Genomic DNA, 24,858 nt, shown 5'->3' on the forward strand with positions numbered 1-24,858 from the left:
TTTATACAGGGAATGATATGTCCGTGAATAAGTTATGTACAGCTCAAAGGTGTGAGCGTAATTATGGGGGCTATGCTGTGTATGAAAAGTTGACGCATTCCTCCAGCGCACTTTAAGTTTCGCAAATGATCCGAACCCCTCAAAACACCAATCTCCTGTTGTCTGTTGTCGTGTCTGTGATGTTTGTCATACCATGACACATTGAAAGTGTGACTCTAGTGGTCTGTCGGGACCCTAGGGCGTTCCTCACCACTATGTCCGTCAGTGTCCCGACGCTTACTCCTCGTGCTCTTTTTCCCTCTTTCTTTTTTCTCAACTATAGACGGATAATTCCTCTATTTTTCTTTGTTGGTTTTTATTTACAAACTTTGGTTTCCACTGCCATAATGCATGTGACGCTCAGCATGACAATAGGAGAGTGGGTGCTGTCAGGTGGGGCCCCCTTAGGGAGGATTCCTACTGTAATTGCAGAAATTTGCACACTTTGGGCCGCTGCTCTTGATTAAAGTTTGTCAGCCCTCAGGGGCCCCCTGCTGGTCTGAGGCCCCGAGTAGTTGCTTGCCTTGCCTGTTGACAAGCAAGCGCCTCTGCCTATGGTTATTTAGTTTGTGTATCTATTCAACTCTCAGATCTGGAAGAGTGATTTCTCCTAGATTACTCTTCCTGTTTAGTTTCCATGGAGTGTTTTGTGTGTTTTGACCCTTAAAGGAAAAGAGAGAGCCATTTTAACATTTTACAACCCCTTGAGCCAGAACTAGAAAAAAATATTTTTTATTTATAACATATTTAGAGACACATTTCAATTATACCCTGAATTTCATGACAAGTTGTGAGGTTGTCAAATTCTATATCTCACAGCTGTAACAGCATCCATCACACCAGATACTTTCCCTATAATGTTTATATTTGACCAAACAAGTGTCATTTGTAATGCATGTTCTATAATTTTCCCCTGGGAGACATTTCTGGGTAAAAAGTCATTCATCCCCATGTATCTTTAAGAGCAGGCAGTGGAGGGGATGAACTCGGGTGGCTGTGCAGTTCCCCACAAGGCCGCTAGGCGCGTCTTTGCTCCATGAAAGGCTGCAGAGAGAGACCGGAGGAGAGAAGAGAAAGAGGAGGAGGAGGGGGGAGAGGAGGGGAGAGCAGAGAGAGAGGACGCTGTTTTATCAGCCAAGTGCAGCCTGAATCGTGAGGAGCGGACGATGGGGGGAAAAAATCCCACTCTTGTTTCTTTTTCTCCTACATCACCGTCATTAACATGTAGACCGGTGCGCGTCCAAAGACCCGGAGCGTAATGGCAACTGCTGTCTAGGAGAGTATCATTCTAATTATAGTTGTGAATAAAAACACAATTTGGATTATCAGCGGACTTGTTTTTGGACTAAGAGGGTTTCCTCATTTTATTTCCCCGCGTGTGTAAATGACGAACCGCATTTAACCTGAGTTTCTACCCTCTGGAGTGAAAAGTGCGCCAGTCTTATTTCCCAGGCTTATTTCCAACGTTTGAGCGCCGGGATTTTTGGGGGGCTATGTGGCTTTTGAAAGGAATGCACCTTATCCTAACGGGACGTAACGCACAGAGGAATATTGTCTGAGGTTGGGGGGAAAAAAGCAGCGGATGGGATCCTTCCTGAACGGTAATTATACATTCAGAGTTTATTTCTGCAAGCTTCAATAGAGAACAAGCATTTCTGTTGTGCGCTTTCACCCTTCACCGTAGAAATCAAGCAACTGTGATGCAGTAGGCTGATTTTCTTTTTTAACTCAGCTCATGATTTACTCTGCAGAATGATCCAGAGGATGTGATGATGGTGGAGGACAAGTTCAAGTGGCTGATGAGATAATAAATGTCTAATGATCTTCATATGACGTTATTTCTGCTTAGTGGAAGAGTGCTAGTGATGAGAGGATCTGTGCATTGGAGAGGCTGTTGGAAACGTCCCCGTGCAGAAGCGGAAAGCTGCGTCTCCTTCGCTTCTGTCTGCTACTTTGGGCTCTCTCACTCTGTTCCAAGCGCATGGACGCACAGAGCTGCGCACACTTACCCGGCAAACTGCGCAAAATAACTGGGTTTAACAAAAAAAAATGAGGCTTTGGCTGAAAAGGCTTGAGTGCTAATTTCTATCTCAGAAATACTATCCTGCTGTGGAAATGAATGATACATCCACAAATCAATCAGCAGCCTGTCGTTCAACACATGCAGACTGTGAGTGCGCGTCTAAATCTTTCGCTGCTCAACATAATCTTCTATTAATGAAAGAGATATCTGATTCATTCACTCTTCCTCCGGTCTAATCCAATCTGAATTCCGGATCCAGATGCTGAAAATTATCATGTAAAATGCCCGTAAATCAAATCAGAAAAACCTCTCCTCCTGGCTGATTTCTGGGGTCAGGATGTTGAAAAAAATTTGAGACGCTGTGTGTGTGTATAGTGTGTGCGGGAGCGCGCGCGCACAGGGTGAATGGAGTCTCTCTCTTCTCTGTCCGGTCCTGTAGGAAGAGGAGGAGGAGGAGGAAAGTTGCGCCTATCGGCCGCTGCGGGGGCACACCATCACCATGTAAAAACTGGATGAATGCGGTATTTGTGTGTGTGCGCGCTCCTCCAAGGACTTGTCACACCGAGAGTGGAGTAGAAAGAGCCTTTTGGATGCTGAGAGCGGCCGTTGCAGACCGAGCCTCAAATGACAGTACCCCCATCACCCTCTCACATCCAGGTACAGACTTCTTAGGGTCAGAAGTAACCTGTTACAGAGTAGTAGTCACTGCTTGAGCTTTCTGGGTTCCTAAAATCTCACTTTGCGGATGATCTTGATCAAACCTGAGTGATTATGCATATTTTTGGTTACATAGAGGCTTCTGTCAAGGCAGCACAGTTGCTCAAGACGTTAATGTGATTTTCTGTTTGGATTTGCCAAAATGCAGTCAGTGGTTGATGCCAGGGAGTCTGCATGTATCACCATGTAGACATGGCCCCCAGTGCCCTCTTGGACCGTAGGGCATTTGAAGTAATATTTTAAGACTGTGTCACATTTGATATCTGTTCTTTAAAGCACAGCTGTACGTGACGTCTCATGAATAGCTGAACAGCCGTCGAAGCTGGGAGATAAAATGCTTCAGTGTGTCTCTATTAGATGCATTTAACAGTGAAAAGGCACTAGCTCACGTGACCGGGAATCCAATTCCGGGCGCTGGATGACACAATCTGCCTCTGACCTTTAATGAAGTTCCTCGCTGCATTATTGTGCGGTGGAGGCTGCTTGCATGCTGTTTCTGCGGGTTTGAAATGTGTGTGAAGGAGGGGCTCCAACAGTTCACACCGCGCAGTCCCAGAGGCTCTGATCTACATAACTCAGCCCTGAAGAAAAAAAAAAAGATCTTCTCACCACTCGTCGCTGCCTTCCTCCTTTCTCCTAACACGTCTCGCTCCCCTGGTTTACCCACATCCTCCTCTCCTCCTCTTTCCTCATCTTCTGTTTTTGTACATAGGAGGGAGCTAGTCCGTAAATTATAGATGCCTTGTTGACTCGCGCTGTTGTCATGCTTTTCTCTCTGGAGAAAGTGGCCGTCTTACTCCCTCGTTACCTGTTTGGTTTGAGGCGTTCTGGAGAGCCCTTGAAGTTGCAGTGATGCTACATAATGCAAATTGAGCATTGATTGTAATCAGCTATTGATACCATTACATTTATAATTCTTCCTCTTTCCAGTTCAACAGCTCAGACCTTTACTGGCTGGTCCTGTTCCAGTTGAGATTACAGTCAAGATGAGATTGGAGACGATATAAACATCCTAGTGTTACACTGAGGTTTTTTTTTTTTTTTTTGACAGTTTGTCCTGCATGTGTGAGCATATTCATGTGTTACCGCCTCCCAACGACAGAGCCATTGAAGCTTGAGCCTTCTGATTCCTCAGGGACTGGCTGAATATGTAACTCCTACCCCCAGATGTCCTGACTTCACAAGATTCATTATATCTTTTCAGCCAGGCCAACAGTGCATTCAGGTGTTCAACAACTCATTTAGAAATAATTATTTAGTTCACGGTTAAAATGTTGTAAGTGTGGCAAAATGGGCAGTTTTCAACATTAAAAACAAAATAAAAACAGTAAAATGAAAAAATCTGTGTGCAAAAATCTCAGGTGCAATAAAAAATGTACAAGATTTACGGGACGAGAAAACATTTATTTAGTTTTATTTTATAGTGTCTCCTTTTATAGTAAAAAAAAAAAGTGTGTATTATTTTGTAGAGTTGATATTTCTTGTGTAAATGTTTTTGCTCTGTACTTTTTGGCAATCTAATCTAATGTAATCTTTAGTGGCTCCTTAATGATGTTAACACTGCATTACCCACAATCCTTGATTTTAGGCCTTTGATTGAAACAGGCTGAGATGACTAATTGTTATGCCCTCAGTTTCTAAAAGTGAGCTTAGAAGGGTTAGCTGCAGTACACTCGCCAGTCTGTCATGAAATTGCATCTGACATGGTCCCATTCCTAACAAAACTGGCTGTTTACCCACCATGGTCTCGTTGGAAAACATAGGAAGGAAAATACTTTCAATTCCTTTCTTTTAAGTAGATTCTTTTTTATGGAGAGTGTTAGTCTCCCTTCTCTTTTCTTCTTAAATTATTTTCTTTTATACTTGTTTGTACTTTCTTTGAGCAGATTCTTTTGGACCTGGTTTCAAAAGAGAGCTTCAATTAACTTGTTTAAACATTTACTGCACAAATATGAAATGAGTTGCCAAAGCACGGTTCAAAAATATATATATTTTTTTTTTTTTGCGCTCAAAAATGTGCTAGATGAACTTTCAAAGTTTGTAATGCACATACATACTGTAGATGAGTGTATATTGTCTACACCAGGGCTTGCCAAACTTCTTGGCTCGCGGCCCCCAAAATAAGGGTGCCAGAGACTCGGGACCCCCGATAACCCTGGAGATGGTTACGATGGTATAACGTAACACACAGCCACGTCTACGCACTTCTAGACTTATCTAAACCCTGCTAACACAAGAATAAAAGAACCTGGAGACTTAGAATTATTTCATACATTGATTTATTATAAGAAAGGCTAAAAGAAGAATATAAGTAATTTCCACGCATAGACTTTTGAGTTGACCTTCTCTTGGTGCCTTGGGAAGTACTGGTCTACACTGTGTGCTGTCTAGAGCCGATTGTGTGACTTCATGTAGTTATTCACAACTTCTTGTGATGACAACAAAAACAGGAGTTTAACTATTTTTGAAGATTTTGATGACTGAACTGTAGCACATTTTGAAAGAGCTGGAAAAACATTGGAAAAGAAACATCTTCCTGTTAAGGGACTGTGCAGTTAAGCAACATGCTTGAGATAATTTGACACCAAGAGAAATCTCTAGTTGCTTTGCTAACCTTAACCAAAAATGTTCAGTTATTTAAACTGTCTGTAACCATTGCAGTGACAAATAAGAAAATACTGAGGCCTTTTGATTGTGTGTGGAAACGACCATATGGCTCACCAACAAAGGCACTTTACCAAGCCTTTGGTTCATGTTGCAGTGAATTAACAGGAAAGGTTTTTCCTCTCTGCTGTACTCTCTGTGCTTTGACTGCAGCAAAGTCTAAAGAGGCCGATGAATAGCTTAAAGAATTGCTGGTTTAATCCTGCACAACCCTGGGAAACACTGCTGAATGTGCCACATTTTGTTGAGATCTAATTACACTGGAATGATGGCAACCAAGAAACAATTACAATATTTTAAATGTGCATCTGTCTTTTCCTGAGACAGCAGAAAATAAATTAGGTATTGACAGGGATACAAAGAGGGCACAAGTGGTCTCACCCAGCCGATCTATACTTTATTTCAGAATAAAAGTGACTCAGTTTTACCACTTTGTTTCCTCTCACGTGTTGATGAAATTAAGTTCTTATTTGCAATTTGTCCCTGCTTTAGTTGCAGGCTGGTTTCCACTGCATGGACTGCGGTCAATCTGTTCATTTAAAATTGAAAACTGTTCCAATTTTGAACTTGATTGGAAAAGACGAGCATCAGTTTAAAGAACGCTGCTTTCGACAGTTTGTAGATTAAAAAAGTATACATTTGTAGTAGAAGACCAAAGACTTACAGCTTTATCAGCTGTTTTCACATCTGCTTGAATTGAAAATGGCAGAAATGTTATCCTAAAATACCCATACATTTTCACATGAAGTTGCTGGTGGATTAACTGCCATTTAAACATTGATAAGGTGAAAAAAACTAACCTTAAAAAACAAAGAGATTAGCCTGTTTTTGCATTGTCATGTAATGCCTACATGTATATTTGCCATCTTACTGACTTACTGGCCAACTCTAGCAGTTTGACAGCTTTTAGCTATGGCTCTCTTTGACAGAAGTGATAAATATGGATGACAATTACCTTACTTTACTCCATCAGATTTTCATTTCAGGAAGATTTATTGAAGATGTGTGGCTGAGTGCACTTAGTCTTTAACAGTGGGACTTCATCGTTTTAAAATCTTTTGATGTGTAGAACTGTACATCCTGATTTACCATGGGAACATTTCAGTCGTTGTACCTTTCTATTTATTTGTAAGCCTGTATCCTTTAGTACGCAGCTGTGACTTAGCCCGGAAATATACCTGGTTTAAACAATGCATGCACATGATGGCTGCCTTGCCTGTGTCTTCTTTTGCACGTTGGTTGTGAATGTCCTTAAAAATTAACCCTACATTGTGGCAAGAATGCAGTATATTCACAAATAGTATGGACAGGGTAATGGGACAGAGGGGCTCTGAAAGAGTCAAAACAGCAGCAGGGACAACAATGGCAGAAAGTTTGGGAGACAAGCTGAGAGACTTCAACTATCCATATTTGTACAAAGTGACAAACATGCCTGTCCAACTAGCTGGCAATAGATACATTTTAGAAGTTGGCGTGCACCTGTAAAACTAATGAGAACCAGTCCAACATCTTTATATCCATGCACTGAGGACATTGCTTTGATTAACAGAGGGAGGTGGTGCCAGCAGCAGGATGCGTTCTGTCCACCGGCATTAACAGCCTGAGCTGAACTTTTGTTACGATTGATTATTGATGTAACCAATAGTTTAGTTCTCAGCTGAGAATTAACATTAAAGTAAACTCCTCCAATGTCGCCAAGTCATTGGTTTACATCCTACACATTTGGAAGTTGAAACAGCATGAGCTCTCTGAGCCTAAAACGTTTCTGTTACAGCCGCACCCCACGAGCCGGGTTGTAACAGTTTCCTCCAGTCAAAGGTGTGGTGCTCAGCCAAGTAAGTGAAGAACTGTGCAAACACAAGGCCCTAGAGGTAGAGTGGGTCGTCCTTCAAATGGAAGACTGACCATAGTAGCCTGGGGGAAAAACACAGAACCCCAAATTGCTTCTGCAGGAATAGCCTTAGGTGTATGAAAGTGTGTAAACAATTAGCTGACTAATTGTCCTTGTATGATCATTGGGTGTGTGGAAGGGTCATTCTGGCATGTAGTGTAAGCAGTGTCCATGGTTAAAAGACTAGAAGGCGGCTATATCAGTGCAGTCCATTAACCATTTAGTGCAGCACACTTGTCCAGTACTTGGAGAGATGGGGGGGCTATGGCTTAGTTGGTAGAGTCGGTCGTCTCTCAACTGGAAACTTGGGAGTTCAATCCTCAGCTCTTGCAGCCACATGTCCGATGTGTCCTTGGGCAAGGCACTTAACCCCAGATGATCAGAAAAAATGCATATTGATTGTAGGTTTAGCAGATAACTGGTCCATTTGCAAAGTGTCTCATGCTTGAAATCCCCAAACCAAAAGGTTTTTTTTTTCATCTCTAATAAACAGATCTTCAAAGAAATAGAAGTCTGCATCCAGGTCTATGATATATAGATAATATCTCACCCATCTATAGAAATCACAACCTCATTCAGTGGTTGATACAGAGAGAAAACTTTCAATTTGTATTAGGAAGCTTTGCGCTGTGGGGAGCCCGTGAACAATGCTAACAATTGCAGAAATGATCCCTTGAGAATCAGGCCACGATAGTCAATACTGACATAATTCTTCAACATTTTTTTGGCAGCACCTGGGCTGTAAGTAGGTGCACCTCTCTGCTCTGCTCATGCTGTTTCCTTTTAATTATGAAGAATGTTTGAATTCACAGAATGAAAGTCAAGAACACAACAACCCTCCTGTTTGTAATTTAAAGTGCAAAAAAGGTTTTTGGAAGGAAACCAGGCAGAGTTAAAAAAAAAAAAAAAAATGTGTTAAAATTACTTGTCATTGGAGGTGACAGTGCACATAGACATCACAGCACAACATAACAGGGGAGTCACGATCCTCCAAGAGGCACATGGACAATTCAGAGATGGGAGACAGGGAGGAAGCTGTTTCTGTTGAAATAAAAGTAGACCACAGGGTGCAGTGATTCCTGCATGTTATCACTGATGACAGACAGAGGTGAAAGAAATCGCAGCGAGCAGTGGAAAAGATAAAATGCTATTTCAGAGTGTGAACCCTGATTCAGGCGAGTGGCAGCTGAAAAACAACTCAATGCATTGAGAATCGAATTCAGTTCACTCAGTCTAGACTGGATGTTTTTAATGGGGGCACGACTTTGTCCATTGTGCAGAATAACACTGTGTCCATATGGACGCAAACTGGTTGAAGCTCCTGGCAACTGCTCACTTGTCATCTGCTCCGTGTAAATCTCCTCCTGTGCTCACTGATGCGCCGGTGTGACCATTGGTTAGTCTTACCTGTATACTCTTATCGATGAGGAAAGGGAGGAAGAGAAGCTGGGGATGACATAAAATGTAATGCCCTGAGACCATTTATATCCACGACTTGTATTGTACATTTATTTTTCTTGCGCTGCAATGATGTAATTTCATAATTATTGTCTTTTATCAGCAGAAGGGTCAGTGCAGAGTTGTTCAGGTTTGGTGCATGTGTGAATGCAAATGTGAACTTGCATTCACCTGACTTTTGCATACTTCCTCCCTCAAGCTCCTTAGTACGGGCAAATCAGGGTCAGCCAATGGTTGAATGCAGCGGGTTTTTATAGCAGCCAGGGTGATGACATGATTTAAGTTTAATGGAGTTTAGCTTCTTTACACTCCTTACTGCTGGCCTCAGTTGCCAGTTCTATGTTTACTATCATTACTTTTGTATTGCAGAAAGATAATAGCAGTAGAAGCCCAGAAAAAGTCACCATATCACAACACACACTGGCTCTCTGCACCCTCCTCACCTAAACAAATACGTAACCTGAGATATGTGAGCGTCTCGGTCACTGAATCTTTCCTCTTATGAAATAAATGGAAAATAATAAATAATATTGACATGTGTACTTGTGCGAAAGGGCCTTAAAAATCAAATGTAATTCATCATCAGTTGCTTGATTAGAGATGTTCCAGGTCTGGCTTTTGTGAAGTCTTTTTGTTTTAAATAATAATGTGGGACAACCTGCTGTTCTATTGACTTAATCTCTAGTGTCTCTCATCAACACACTGCTGTTTAAAACCAACCGCATGAATGCTTGGCTGGTTTTGAACAGCACCCTTACAACTCAACAAAAAAAACATTGCATTGAAACAATAGTGATGAAATCCTCAGGAGCAGCACAAGGAGGGGCATAATGGAAATTACTCATCATTACTGTAGACTCTAATTGTTCTAAAGTTTGAGCAGGGAAATAATCGATTAAAGTAATCCGTTTATCGGCATTGCCATTTCACTCTTCCACTGTATGTGACGTCTCTGTGGTGTGACAAATGAATAACGGCCAGCTGATGAGCATGGTTTAAATATTTCAACATCAAAATGATTTTTTCTTCAGTTATAAATATGCCATGTAGGAATGTACAAAACAAACACATTGAGTTCAGGAAAATTCAATATGAAGTGCTGTCAGTTATGAGTCAGTGTAGTACTGATGATGAAGAGTGACAGTTGCCAAAACCGCCCAATCGCTGAATTACCTCTCAGTCCACCCGACCGCTTGTTGACTCTTTGGGAGTGAAACTCAATATGAACATAAACTGAACAATCAGCTCTATAGCCGTTTTCACATATGCACTCCTGAAAATATCTAGATAATTCATCTGGATATTCTCCTGACCTGGCTTTTCACATAATGCACCTCACAGCGGGAGACTATCCCTGTCAGGCACCGTGCAGCAGTCACAGTAAATGTCACTCCCCCTCCTATTGGCTCGTGGTGAATTCTCCAAAGAATATCCTGCTGTGTTCTCACATCAGCCCACTTGGACTTGCTACAGAAAAAAATACTAGGAGTCTGGCAGGAGAATCTCCGGGTGAAGTCTGAGTTTTTCTGGAGTTTTCTGCAAATTAAAGCCCTATATGTCTGCCTTTGTTCTGAGTGAAGTGATGTAAGGTGTGTGATCTGTTCTTGTCTGGTTGTGTTAATGTGTCCAATTGTATTGGTGTTGTTGTAAACTGAGAGTTTTAGCATCCAAAGAAATACACAGGACAATATGAAAATGGATGATGGATGATTCTTTGCATCAAATTAACTGAAATGTTGGTTTTCACCATAGATTCTGTAGTACTGAGGACCTTGGAGTAAAAGAGGGTATAAGCACTCCATTCATTTGACTGCTCTTCAAACCACTCGCTCCAGTGTCTGCCTTGCTAATGGCTCCTGACAGAAAGGTCTATATAGAGTAATGGGAATCTCTCTTTCTTGCTTAGTTTGCTGAGTGAACACAGCTGAATGAGCTGAACAGGGGTAGCAGTGGAGTTGTGTTTGCATGAATTGCAGTACATGATGCATAACTAAAGTGTTGTGCTTTCCATACCAAAAAATCAGCCGGCACTATAATTAGATGCAAAGAAACCCACATCATAATAGTCAGAAAAACGACTACAAGGCTTAATTAACTTTGGGAATCCATCAAACTGTAAAGAAAAGAGCTGCAAACCAGGTCAGATACAGAGCATTCAGACTGAAAAACATGCCACAGTAAGCCTTACCCTTTGTCTGTAATGTGCAAGATACTCAACTGTTTTGAACATCATAATCCAAGGGCATATCAACATATCCTTGACGGTTAAAAATACAGAAAAAAGAAGCCGTGGTGCGTGGAGACACTGTGCTCTGTCGAGTGACCTGTAGTGAACTTTAATCGAGTTGTGCTCATAATTAGTTTACCGTCTCCAATTTCATGTTATTGGGTTGTGAGAGCATTTGGCTGTCATGCTCAGAAGACTTAGTACAGGATTTTGCTGCAAAGTAAAAGCCATGAATCAATTGGCATTGGTTGTATGAGTTTTCCTCTCTCCAAATGTAATCACTATGATCCACGATCATCAGTGAAGTATTTACACAAGTGGACACATAGTTTAAAGACCAACCAGTTGCAAGAATCTTAAAGGTCACATAGTATACTAAATACACTTTTTCTAACACTAATATGTGTCCCTAGTCTGTCTACCAACCCCTCACTGATGAGAAAAGTCCATCCTCCCCATCTTTTGCCTGCTCCACTTTTCTGAAAATGTGTGCTCAAACAGGCCGTTTTGAGATTTTCCCTTCATGACATCACAAAGCGCAGTTACCCCTACCCCAGGTGGGTGACACTCCCAAAGCTAGGTGTTTGTTCTGCCCTCTGAGTCTGCCTTTCCACTCAATATGGTAGGTGCAAGAAAGCTTGGGCAACATCCAGAGAGGGGCGTGGTCAGACACAGCTCATTAGCATTTAAAGCTACAGACACAGAAACAGCCTGTTCTGAGCAGGGCTGAAATAGAGGGGTTTATAGACATGATCAAATACAAGATCAGAGTGGATTTAGAACAAGAAACTTCACAGACATGTTTTGGGGAGCTCTGAGACTTATTTAAACGGAGGATAATATGTGACCTTTAAGTTTGAGAACCAAATAGAAAACTAGCTCAGGATTGTTATGTTAAGAGTAGTGTTACCCACGTTCTGCATTTTCCTAATTTAAGGGACAGAGTCTTGTGTCTGTCCCTGAGGGTTTCACTTTTTAAAGGCTTTGCATCCGTTCACACATTGGTGTCAGCTGAAAGCTCACCTGACAATGAAGCAAAGAAGAACAGACTGTGCTTGCAGGCTGGGACGGCTGTTAGGGTTACACTGCCAGTGTGTGTGTGTGTGTGTGTGTGTGTGTGTGTGTGTGTGTGTGTGTGTGTGTGTGTGTGTGTGGGTTTACATGGCTAGGGAGTGTGACTGTGTGTGTGTGTGTGTGTGTGTGTGTGTGTCTGTGTGTGTGTGTGTGTGTGTCTGTGTTGATAAGTCTTTGTGCAGGCAAGCTTACCAGTACTAGGAGTTCTTGAAAAAACAAGAGTACAAGTGGAGCAGCATTAATTGACTGCTGTGCTTCTGTGAGATGAAGCTGCCACGACGTTCTAACACTCCTCTCTTCTCCATGTCGCAGGTATCTGTTTGTTTTTAATGCAAGGAAAGTTATTTATACCCAGCATGCACAGCAAATTCTGATCTTCCCAAATCGTGTGATATTATTCTCATATCGTTGTCTAAAGGAGCTTATTTGTTTCTGTATTTTTAACCCAGACTGCAGACGTTTCTCATGCTTGTGAGAATTCAAAAAGTCCGTTTACTATCGGTATGTTTGTTTGATGCCACAGCGAGCTGTTGCTTCAACATCCTGTAGGCTTGTTACTGTATCTGAAGCAAATACAAACTGATTGTGTTGTGTTATAGAACTTACATAACCCTAACGTTGCACAAATAGAGCACATACCTCCAGCAAAATTTTGTTATTTTATCTTTCTGAATGATTTCCAGTTCCTTCCATATCCAGATCTGCAGTTTTAGTGGTAGCTGAGTAAAATTAAGAGAATAGTTTAAATATTTGAATTTTGAGCAAGTAGAGCTCATGTTAACATTTACAGTTATTGGTCTCCCATAGCGTCATCCTCATTACATCCACCAGATGAACTCTGAAGTAAATTGATGCATGTACAGGAATTTGATCTGGGAATGTTGATCGCTCTATGGCTGATTTTAACTGAAGTATTATTGAAATATATAAATATGTATTTTTTTCTTCTAAGGCCTAGTACGCTTTTTTGTGCATTTTTGCCTGTCGTACGCATGCAAACTGGGTTTTAGGTCACTGATAAAGCAACTTTTGGAAACTCATTCCAGGGTGAATATTTTTAGAGCAGCAAGGTGTTTGCTTGTAACATCACACTGTCTGAAAGGACTGCGGAGGTCACTGCTGCTTCATACAGCACTCTGACGACAGAAACCCCGCCACCAATATAGCCGGTTTTGGACGAGATCTGGTCAGACTTCGGGGTGGGGGACATGGGTGGAAAAATGAAATGGTCATTTCAGAGAATGTTTGCATGTCAAGGACATTTTTTGTGTTTTTATACAGATGAAGATGTTGGTGACAACTGAGCCTGTAGGACAGGTTTTTTTATATATTTAAAAAAAAAAAAGAAAAGGAAAACCTCGTTTTTAAAAAAAAAAATAACATACCCGCCGATGTGTGGACTCGGCCTAAGTGGCCGACAAAAAAACAACAAATTTAACTAAATCTAGGCAGATAATTTTAATATATCATACTGTATAAAAACAAGTCTATTCTGCACACTTCCTGTTTCTGTGTCACTTGTTGCAAACAAGATTTCAAAAATCTGTTTTAAGAGGAGACGTTTTGGGCTCATCACATGGGCGAACTTGAAAATCAAAGCCTTAGAGAGGCCACTTGGACTTAACACCTCTAAGGCACAACCTGGCATCAAAATCGAATGTACACAAAGTCCAGACTTTAGGCCACAGCAGTGCTTGTCACAGACCTACTGTAGCCTCCAGCCTCTTTAGGTCCCCCGTTGCACCCCAGGGAGGCGAACTTTTTAGAAACATACCACAAACTAACTGTCTAATTATCTTTGAAGCAGACTTCAAGTGGGGGGTGACACACGGAGGGGGTATGAGACAAGCAATTTAGAGAGTAAATGAATTGCATGAATTCAGTTGTGAAGGGACAGAAAAAGTTGAACAAAATATAATGATGTAACCTGCTCAAGTCCAAAGACGTTTTGGAGTATAAATGAGGGTATTATTGTGTCGATGCTCTAGCTTGTCTACACACAATTTCTTGAGGCACCACAGTTGTGCTTTTGTCCTGAAGGGATGCATCTCGCGCTGAGCCACTGCGGTGGTGAGGAAAGCCAGTTTCACGCCAACCCACCACTTCCCATTTGACCCCTCTGGCAACAAGGCACCAGATGTCTGCCAGGTGAACCAAGCAGAGAAGGGAAGGCTCGGCTCTTCCACCACCCACACGGATCACACCAGCCGCTTTCCGCTTTATCCAATCTACGTTACTCACCAGCACCGGCCTACTTAGTATGGACGCCCACTGACCGACTGTGTGACTGAGAGAAAATATCCACGCATCGATTTTGCTCCGTCGAGATGATGGAATTCAATATAGTGGAGGCAGATTGGCGCTTAATGCACTCATCCTTCGTGTGAGGTTATCTGGCAGCTCCTGTTGATGTAACAACCATTTTTAAATCAGGTGTCTGTGTGTGTGTGTGTGTGTGTGTGTGTGCGTGTGTGTGTGTGCTGGATAATGTCCAGTCTGTGCTTATGTCACAGCCGGTTATATAAGCTTGTTTGGTGTCTTGTTTTTATTGCTAAACTCTGATTTTAACAGGGTAGATTGGGCATGTGAAAAGTCTTCTACTTCCAGGCTACAGAGCGATGAAGGGAAGGGGGTGGAGTATGTGAAGAAGGTGCACAGAGGATGAGGAGCAGGGGACAGGGGGAAAAGTGAACTGACACATCCTCTTGGTGCTCACCTACCTTACTGCTCCCTAGGCTAGCATGTGTGTGTGTGTGTGTGTGTATGTGTATGTGAGTGCTGGTTTGGGGTATGTGTGTGCAGCGCTGCAGGCTCTGTGCTGGAGTTTAACTCTGTTCGGAGGAGCGGAGGGAGCACAGCACACTGATCCAGACTGACAGGCAAGCACACAGGCTACATTCCCCGGTCAACAGCCTGAGCAACAGTCAGCCAGCCTCCTCCACGAGCGGGCAGCCTCGAGACTGACAGCTAGCAGTCAGCAAACAGTGTGGCAAGCAGGCAGGCAGGAGCAGGGTACCAATTCAAATAGGCACTAATTTGAAAAGAGATGGTACCATAAGAGTTTATAATTGCCATGAGTTATTTGAAAGATTATTTTGATTCCTCAATCAAGTGGCACTATGTCCTCTGAACTGGTTTCATCAGTTCACAGTTGTAAAAGATCAAGAATCAAGATTCAATTAAAAAAAATATATACATTTTCCAATTTGTGCAAATGTATGGATTGTGGAGCTGTATATGTGCAGAATTCATGGCTGATATTTGAGTAGTTTGTAGTAGTAAATGTCAAGGAATTTGCAGTTTGTCAGGAGGCATTGTAATTATTGAACGTATCTGTATTTATAACTCATAGCTTGACATCTGAAAGTCAATACAGAAAGGTCTTTTAAAATAATTTCAATTTAGAGAAGTACAGTCCCTTTAGAACAATTATTTGATGTGTGTTTGGGGCATGTGGGTGAGGAAAATGAGGTGCAGGGCAGGCTTGGTATCCACTTGTATGTATGAAATTAAATTAAAGGTGCAGTATGCAACTCTGGCACCTAGTGTTTAAAATGGGTACTGCAGCCCCAATTTAAAACGTTGAATGGAGCTGTCTCCCCCGCCCCCTCCTTAGAGTCCATGTGCACGTAGGTTGCCATGTCACAGACACTGAAGCTTCAGTGTTTATCCAGCTCTGCATCGGCCTGTAAACCTTTCTGTGTTCTAACATCTCTCCATTTTTCAAAAACATTTCCAATATTGATCCTAGTTTGAGCACGTTTCTGCTCGTGGAGCTTATTAGAAACATGCAGAGGCTTATTAGGTCGGGTACAATCACTTCTATCTGAACCACTTCTCTTGCCCGCTTCCATCGCTGCAACACCTGTTGGTTTGATGTAATAACTGGTCTCATATCTGGCAATCTGAGGGGCGTCCAAAACAGCTGTGTGGGTGTGCCTTAAAACCGCCTACCTGTTCCTGGTCCTTGGCTTCCAAACTTAGAAGGAGGACATACTGGCTGCTGCATTCAGAGAAGCCTGCACTTGTGTCTGATCATACAGTAAGGTCGCTTTATGATTGAATTCGACAGATGTCTGACACATTGGACCTTTTCAGGTTGAGACCAATTTAAAACTAAAACCTCCTCCTAATCCAAGTTTACCTTCCAAATAATTATGAATCCAGGCACAGCTAACAGTCTGTCCTAATGTTGTCCCTACATCATCATGGAAATGTTTTTTCTTAGCTAAACCCTCCCCCCCGACCTTTGACCTTGGCACCACCAAACACTGAGTGGACCACAAGGCCCTCTAACAATCATGATAGTGGCAAAGATGACAGTAGCAAGATTGAATTCCTCTTGCATTGTGCCTAACGTAAGAGGATACAGAATTAAACTGTGTTGAATACAATTTCAGATGTCATGGTTCAAAACAAGACCAAACCTTTTTTTTTAAAAGATGTTGTTGTAGTTGCACCAGACAATCAGGCATCCCTTTACTTCTTCAGCCGAGCCGACTGTTTTTCACCTCAATTATTCAGGAGTAAAACTATGAAGCATCTTAGCAACTGGCTGGAATTATAAATTGTGTTTAACAACCACAACTACTATGTTTGATTGAATAATTCAAAACCTCATTTGGTTGACCTTGACATGCAAATCTGGGTAAAAATGCAACTTAAGAATCCTCCAATAATGTGAGCACTGTGTTTGTCCGTTAAGAAACCAGCTTTATGGGAAACAGGATTCTTGAGGAACCTGTTCATGACTTGCCTCCCCTGCCTCTTGTCGATATGGGCTCACAGTCTGGTATCACACAGAGTGGTCAATAACATGGGTTTTTCAAAAACTGAATCCCAGCATGAAGGGGGGGCTTTTAATGCATTTTCATTATTTTAGAGGCAGGAAGGTAGATGAGTTAAAAAAAAACATTTAGAGAGAGAGTGGGGCATGACAAGCCGGAAAGGAGCCACAGGTCAGATTTGAACCCTGGCCGCCCGCTTGGAGAACCACAGCCTCTGCACACATGGGGCGCACACACCAACAAGTAGGCTTCTGGCATCCCAGAATGATGGTTGTTTGACTGAATTGTTATTCCAACCAATTGCATGATGTGGTGCAACACAAAAAATGAGCATTGATTGAGAATTATCCATTACACCGTTTTAATGCATTTTCAGAGTTCAGGAAAACACTTCTTGGACAGTGTCTTTTGCCAGCTCATGCCATAGACCAGTCTTTAGAGGCCTTTTGAGTTTAATCCTCCACTATCTGAAAATGTCAGGGATTTTGCAGTTTGGCAGAGGCACTGTATTTATTGACTAACTATATTGACTGGGAAATGCTAAGCTATGACTCCTTTAACAGAATATTTAGCGACACATCCACATGACAATCTTTATCAAATAGAACAATGGAAACACTATAATGCAGATTTCTGATAATTGCATGCACGCAGGAGGGGAATCAGTGGGTATACATCAGCTTTCACCAGGAATTTAAAGTTATAAAATATTGCATTGGCGTTGCTAGAGAGCTTTTGGATATATTCCTCCACTATTGGCATTTAGAAGTAGCACTTTCACAGTGCATAGCAGAGGATTTGTTTTGTTAATAACAGTGTTCCCAGCTGTGTTATTGTCAATATCCAGAAATTTGGCTTTTACTGAAGGAACTGGAACAGCACAAATGATGTGACCGAGGGGTGGCTTAGGCTTTATTTGTCTGCCCAAAGGATTGAAAACCAAATATTTTTAAGGCAAAAAACAAACAAAATAAAGACATTTGTGAATAAAGGTAGGACAAATCATCGACACCATTAATCCAAATCAAGCAGCATGGAATTAAATGGGGACAGATCCATGTGTGCCACCAACAAATAAATACAAAATAAGATAATAATACAATGAAGAGAAAGACTTGAGTTACTCTAAGAAGGGTGTGTGTGGGCTAGTAATGTCTGCCATGCCAAACAGCATGTCGGTGTGTTTGTGAGGGACAGATGAACAGATGCACTTAAATGAGTTACCCAGAGCTACAGTTCTTGAGTACCTTTTTTTTCTTCAATGCTGCTCCTATAGTAGTTGTGACCTGGAGCTGTGTCAAGATTTGCATTGTGCTACTTAACTTATTATTGATGATCTCCCTTATTACCATTTCAGTCGACTTATTTTATCTCCTCTCCACAGCGTTTCTGGGACTCTTTTCCAATGGATACTTTTTCTGCTTGTTTGGAGGTCACATAAAACAATACTGTCATTTACGAAGAGGGGTTTGACCGGATTACTATGTCCAATGTCCAACCTCCTGTCTGAGGTGATGTTTACATAAAAAAGCAATGTTGTCTTTACGACCATCCTTCATCCTAAAGCAAAGGCTGCCTGTTTGATTTAGAGCTATTTCTTCAATTGTTCCAATTTTCTCCAAATGACCCACCACTTTGGTCATGAGTAATAAATAGATGCAGAGTGCGGAGTCTTCCACAAGGTTTGGTTGACATAAACAAAGCTTGCAGGCTTCTTACACAACAACAGGCACAATCAGTTAGTTGGACATGATAAGATAAAATAGTTGTGCTCCAGCTGCAGCTGCAGCTTTCATGTGTTTTGGAGGGATTGGCTTTTGAGGGAGGCCTGAAGGGTATTGCTGGAGTTTTTGTTTTGCAAACATAGCTCTTTTTTGGTTGTTTTCTCCAGTGACCCAGGCCATAACCATTCTGTAGTTTCACATTTTTTGTATCTGCATGCTTTTGTGTTCTTTAGACTCAACATAGTTTGTCTCAATGGTTCAGCTCCCGAGTACATTTCTGACCTGCTCACAGACTAGAACCCCGACCCGGCCTCTCAGGTCATCAGGTGGAGGTCTGTTAGTCGTACCCAGAAAGTGTTTAAATCCAGAGAGCAGGGTCTTCAGCTACTGTGGTGCTTCTCTCTGGAACAAACTTCCTGCTGACCTGCAGTCCATCACTACTGCCTCTACTTTTCTCCCAAGCACACAAATAGTACTCTCTGTATGTGTGTTTGTGTGTGTCTATGTGTACATATGATCACTTGTGAGTATTGATGTTTTAGTTTTTAGGTGTGTATGACTTTACTGATTTGATTTCTCTATCTTATTCATGACTGTGGAAACTATTTTTTGGGTTGTTTGTGTGTTTTAAATGTCAATGTAACGCACATTGAGCTTACCTGTAATGAAATAGTTGCTTTTTCCATAGTTAAACCCCTTAAATGTCTTCCTGCTCCCACAGTGATGGGAATTAAAGAAACCTCTGGGATTTTGAATGGCTTACTTGTCTTAAAAACTCCCAGGCTCAGTCAAAAGTAATCTGTACTGACATCAAACTTTTTATTTTTACTTAAGCTCATTTACTGATCTATAGCAAGTTGTTAAAATAATCTTGTAACTTTCAGTCTACCAGAGGATCCTTATTTTCTTTCAAAATAAAAGCAGGTTTTTACCAAGCGGCAACCACCGGTCTTGAAAAATGAAGCCACTGTGCTAATTATCAATAACAAGCAAACCATTCAGAAGTAAATATCGATGCTCTTGTCTTAGAAGGGATTGGATTACACTGGAAATCTGTTCTTAACTGTAGGTAAGAGATGAAGTGTCCATGAGTCAACAGCATCAAGTACTCTGTAGAGGCAGCAGCTGGATTAGTGAAGCCTGCTAGACTTCCCTTTATGGACACACAGAGGTAATTGAACAACTGTGGTTTGAAACTATTTATAGTGGACTTCTTCCTCCTCCTGGCTAATCTTGCCATTTTCCTTCCTCTCACTAATACTCTTTTACACACACACAAGCGCATGCATACACACGCACACACACACACACACACACACACACACACACACACACACACACACACACGTACCCATACGTATACACACACATGCAAGCAAATGCACAAAATACACTCAGGATAACTGGTATTCTCAGACCATCAAGAGGTTGAAGTTGGACGGACCTGCAAGCTAACCCTAACCCATCCCTCAAATAGTCATAAGCACCTCTTCAATAAATCCCTTCCACAAGCCCTGGTTTGAGTGTCCGTGTGTGTGTGTACGTGTGTGTGTGTGTGTGTATTACAGACAGAGGTGAGATGAGATGCTTAAAATAGGACAGACAAAGGGATAGAGGGATGATGTTGTGAGGATTTATCACACAAGGGTAGCGAGTGGAGAGATGGATGGATGGATGATGGGAAATAGAAGGAGGATATGGATGAGACCGACTAAAGCGCAGGCTGATGGAGTGTTTAGCTGGGTGACTGACTGAGCCATAAGTCTCCTGTGAGCCCTTATGCTCTCGTCCTCTCTCTCTCTCTCTCTCTTTATCTGTTCTGTCCCTCTCTCGGCCTCTCTTTAAAATAACACTACGTTCTGTGCGGTGACAAGCCGGGATGAAATGATTGGCCCTTAGTTTTCCCCCGACTGCCCTCTTAGATAATCACTACACCTACTGGCTGCCTCCGCTTGCTGACTCTACTTTATTAAAGCCAACCCCTCAATACATTATGCTACTGTGGTTAAGTGTCACTGCTTTGACTGGGCTGGATTTGAAATCTGCAACAGTATACTTTTCTTACTTTTGTGCAATACAGCTGCGTTTCAGTTCATATTTGACTAGAGTGGTCTATCTGGGGAAGTGCAGGTGTAGTGTGTATGCACACATGTCCAAAAAGCATTTATTTACCCTTTTGTTTCCACTGCCACCAATCTGTCTGCAATCTGTCTCCAAGCAGGTCTACTTAAACCAATATACATATTTAGAAAACATTTATAATACTCAATGCAAGCTGCTGAACAGATCATTTTGGAAACATTGAGGACAGCTGAACACTTTGAAATGTAGAACCCTTGAACCGTATAAAACATGGATGTACTCTCCCTGATGTCACTCATTGGTTTCTGAAGAAGCTTTCTATGAAGCTAAATGATGATGGTCGTCATATTGGAAATATGAGGGGGAGCTGAGGAGGGCCTTAACCCTCCTTAGATACACACACTTAATTATGAATGATTGTAAAAATCAAAACTCTCATTTCGCACAGTCTATTCTTTATAATGAAATAAGCTATTGAAATGTGTTTTATTGTTGGCTTTAAACATGTATTTCTTCTGTAATAATGGACATTTTTAATATAGGAACAAAAGGGAATTCCCTGGCAAGAAGTTGCCGCTCGGTTTTGCCAAAGAGTTTGGATATGGACCAGACACAGAGCAAACATGAGTGCTGCTTTTTTTCAATTTTAAGCTGGATATTCACTCTCATATCTGTGTGTGAAGTCAGTGGTTCTCTTTGTATGTATTGTGGTGACGTTGCAAGTAAAGAGCAATCGATTTCTCTGAGCTTTTTCACTCATAAACCAACACTTCCAATCAGTTCTTGATATTGGCAGAATTTCTTCTATGTGGTGAAATGGGCTGAGACCACCGACCATGTTGAGGTCTGTACCCCAAAGTCCGCGAGGGTCAAAATGCTGTTTTCTGAAGCAACAGCTGATTGGGAGGTTACCGATATACCTGTCTGTATGGAGTTTTTGATGGTGGTGGTTAGTGGCTATGACTTGTGATTTACCATTTATTTACTTTTTCTTATTTCTTTTAAGTGATAGCTGATTGCTGTAGGACTTTAGGAGCAGATTTTAAGATAAAAACAATGCTCTCCTCAGACACACCTACTTCATCCCTCAGCTCCCAAAATTTTAAAGTAATGATATGTTTGTTCTACTTTAGTTGTACTCTTACATCGTCACTAATGTGTCTGGACCGAGCGCCAACCTCCGGTGTTGAAAAAAAGAAGCAGATATCCTGCAGTTCTTCGAGTGTCCGCTTTAGGCTTGCTGCAAAGTCACATACACAGATCATTTAGGCTACGTCCATTAATATTCATAGTCTATGGTCTAGACACAGCTCCCTTGAGTGGGCGGGGCCTTCCCCCATGTAGTGGCAGGACTAACAGTTGGAGAGGGGTGGTTTCATTCACAAACAGTATGTCACATGTTTGAGCATCTGAGTGAAACGTAAACAAGCTGAAGGAAGCACTGTCACACTGATGTTAATGTTTTGCTAATATATTAATATGTAAGTCAGTCTTAAAAGACACGACCGACCTGTGAAAATACCAAAAGTAATGCAGGCACTGGTTTATCTCAATCATTGACGTAAGTTGAGCCCCCTGCCATGACCCTCTGATGCCCGGCTACCACACTCTCCCTTAACCCCCATTCACTCTCTATCTTTAGCTGCTATCAATACAGGCAAAAATGTCAAACAAAAAATAGACCTACGTGTGGGATGGCATCGAGTGCAACTTTTTTCAAACTGAAAAATAGTTGATGGAAACACATTTTTCAATCAACTGTTTTCTATCCTAGTATTTGTGATCACAGCTGAAGGACTTTTTCTCTTTTCACTACAATAAAAAACTTTTGCAAAGTTAAAGGTAAAGTCAGTACTAAACACTAAAATGCATCATTGAAATGTTTTTAGCCTAACAACCCCTCAAAAAGGCATATAAATGCACGTACAAGTGGATTTAAAGCTTCAGAGCCGCAAGCTGCTTCGGAATAAATAGACCCAGCATGTAAGCGATGAAAAGAGCTATGCGTGAGATGCTCCAGATACGGACCCTGTGGGCACACACACACACACACACACACACACACACACACACACACACACACACACACACACACACACACACACACACACACACTGGCTACAATGACAGCAGATCTGCAGCTGTGACAGAGCCAGAACATGACACAGCTAGACGCTGTGTACATTGGCTGCATTTCATTCTGTCAAGTTCAGTATCGCTGGAAACCTTCAGATGTGACTGAAATTTTAAAAAGATTGTCCTAAAAGATTTTGTCTGTGGGTTTTAACAGTGTCATGATGTGGTTTTCACACTGCCAATGGACATATTTCTCTGGACATGATGCGGTTTAACTTTCTCTTATTATTTCTTTGAGGTTCAGAAGTAATTCTGAGATTGATTTTTTTCTGCGCCTTTTTTGTTATTAAGAAGCATGGTTGTAGTTTTAAAACATACAGGAAAATCTGTATATTTATATTTATAGACACATTCACATTCATCTCTCCAAAACACACACACACACACACACACACACACACACACACACACACACACACACACACACACACACACACACACACACACACACACACACACACACACACCCACTCACGTCACTTTAATAGCTGTCATTGAGCGTCAGTGAAAAGGCAGTATGGCTGCAGGCTGCCGTGGCTGATCTGAGCTCATTAGACCAGCGAGCGACTCGGACTGAGGGGATTCAGTGGGGATTTGTTACGCCGCTACTGCATTCCTGACCCGGCCAGGAGGTGAAATTAGGAGAGATGAAGTGAGGGATGAGGAGAAGGTATAGAAATGAGGTTAGGAGAGGGGGAGAGCAGGCGGAAATAGTGAGTAGAGAATGGGAAATGAGAAAAAGAAAAGTTGAGGGAAATGAAGAGACATTGGCCATGGATGGAGATTGTAAATGGACGGAGAGAGTTAAAGGAGGAAAGGAAGAAAGGAAGAAAGGAAGAGCAGATAAAAAACAAGGTGACCAGGTGGTGAAAAAAAAAAAAAAGGAGGTTGGAAAATGAAGTCATGAAGAAGAGCACAAGGAGGGAGGACTGTAAATGGGAAGGGAAAAAGGTGGAGGCAGGATGATCTGATTTAAAGTGCCAAAAGAGAGAGAGAAGAGAGAAGGGAAAGAAGAGTGCGGTGGAGAACAGGAGCTGAGAGGGTGCAAAAAGATAAGATGAAAACTTTATTGATCCCTCCAGGGCAAAAGCAGCAACAGGAATGAATAAAAACAGCAGGGAAGATAAGAGAGGAAATATAAGGTTTAGAAACCAAACTCTCCAACTCACAACTTCAAAACCACAGAAAAATAACGAAGAAAATATTCAAATGGTGTGAGATAACAGCAGCGGGAAATGATGAAAAGGTCAAAATTGTTCAAATTAACTTTGGTTTGTCTATAAATAGCAGAGAGGGGTATGAAAGCGTGATAAAAGGCAATGCATGGAAGAAAGAGTGTATATGTTCAGGCAGTGAAAAATATGCTTGAATCCACATTTACTGGTCCACTGAGGATGAAGTATTCATACATATGTAGAGATAAAAATTAAGCAGGGAAGGAAGCAGGGAGGAGAGGATGAAATGATACAGAGGATAAAAATAACAGCACAGAAATGAAGAGGTGCGATTGAGCAGAGCAGGAGGGGAAGGGGGGTGGGGGGGGGAGGACAGGGAGGAAATGGAATGAAGACGCCGGGGTGAAGATTGAAGAGGGATTTTCCAGTTGGTTACCCGGTCTCGACCACGTGTGAAATTTGCTCTGAACACCCGGTGGCGTTCAATCACCAGTCAAGTGAAGCAACAAAGAAATTAACGCCAAAGTATAGAGAATGAGAAATGAAGAGAATATAAAAAGGGACAAGGTAGGGCAATTTCTAACATTTTACAGTGCATTTCTTTCTCTCTAAAACACTTGGATTGAACAAGTACTGCAAGAATTGCTCATGTCATTAAATCAACTATTGAATCTAAAATTGTATTTTTATGAATCCAAATGACCTTCTCAGCCGATGAGGTGAGGGAATTGGATATTTTTTTTATCTTCAAATCCTCTAATTTTATTTAATTCTTTGGATCAAGTCTAATATTTCTGACACAAAATTACTAAGCTGTACTTTTCTGTCTTTATCTACAAATACAGACGTCTCTCCTTTAAA

The 24,858-nt window shown here is 41.6% G+C and overlaps 1 protein-coding gene across 1 annotated transcript in view; it reads left to right on the forward strand.

Moving 5' to 3' along the window:
• Positions 1-1,152: 1,152 nt before the first annotated feature.
• The window catches only part of LOC109999240 (neuroligin-1-like), a 166,441-nt gene continuing 142,735 nt past the window's right edge, over positions 1,153-24,858 (forward strand). Inside the window, exon 1 of the mRNA XM_020654246.2 lies at positions 1,153-1,640. The gene's annotated coding sequence lies outside the window, so the exon portion shown is untranslated. The remainder of the gene's footprint in view (positions 1,641-24,858) is intronic.

Source organism: Labrus bergylta, chromosome 6 (genome assembly GCF_963930695.1).
Source record: "Labrus bergylta chromosome 6, fLabBer1.1, whole genome shotgun sequence".
In the NCBI taxonomy this organism is placed as follows: Eukaryota; Metazoa; Chordata; class Actinopteri; order Labriformes; family Labridae; genus Labrus; species Labrus bergylta.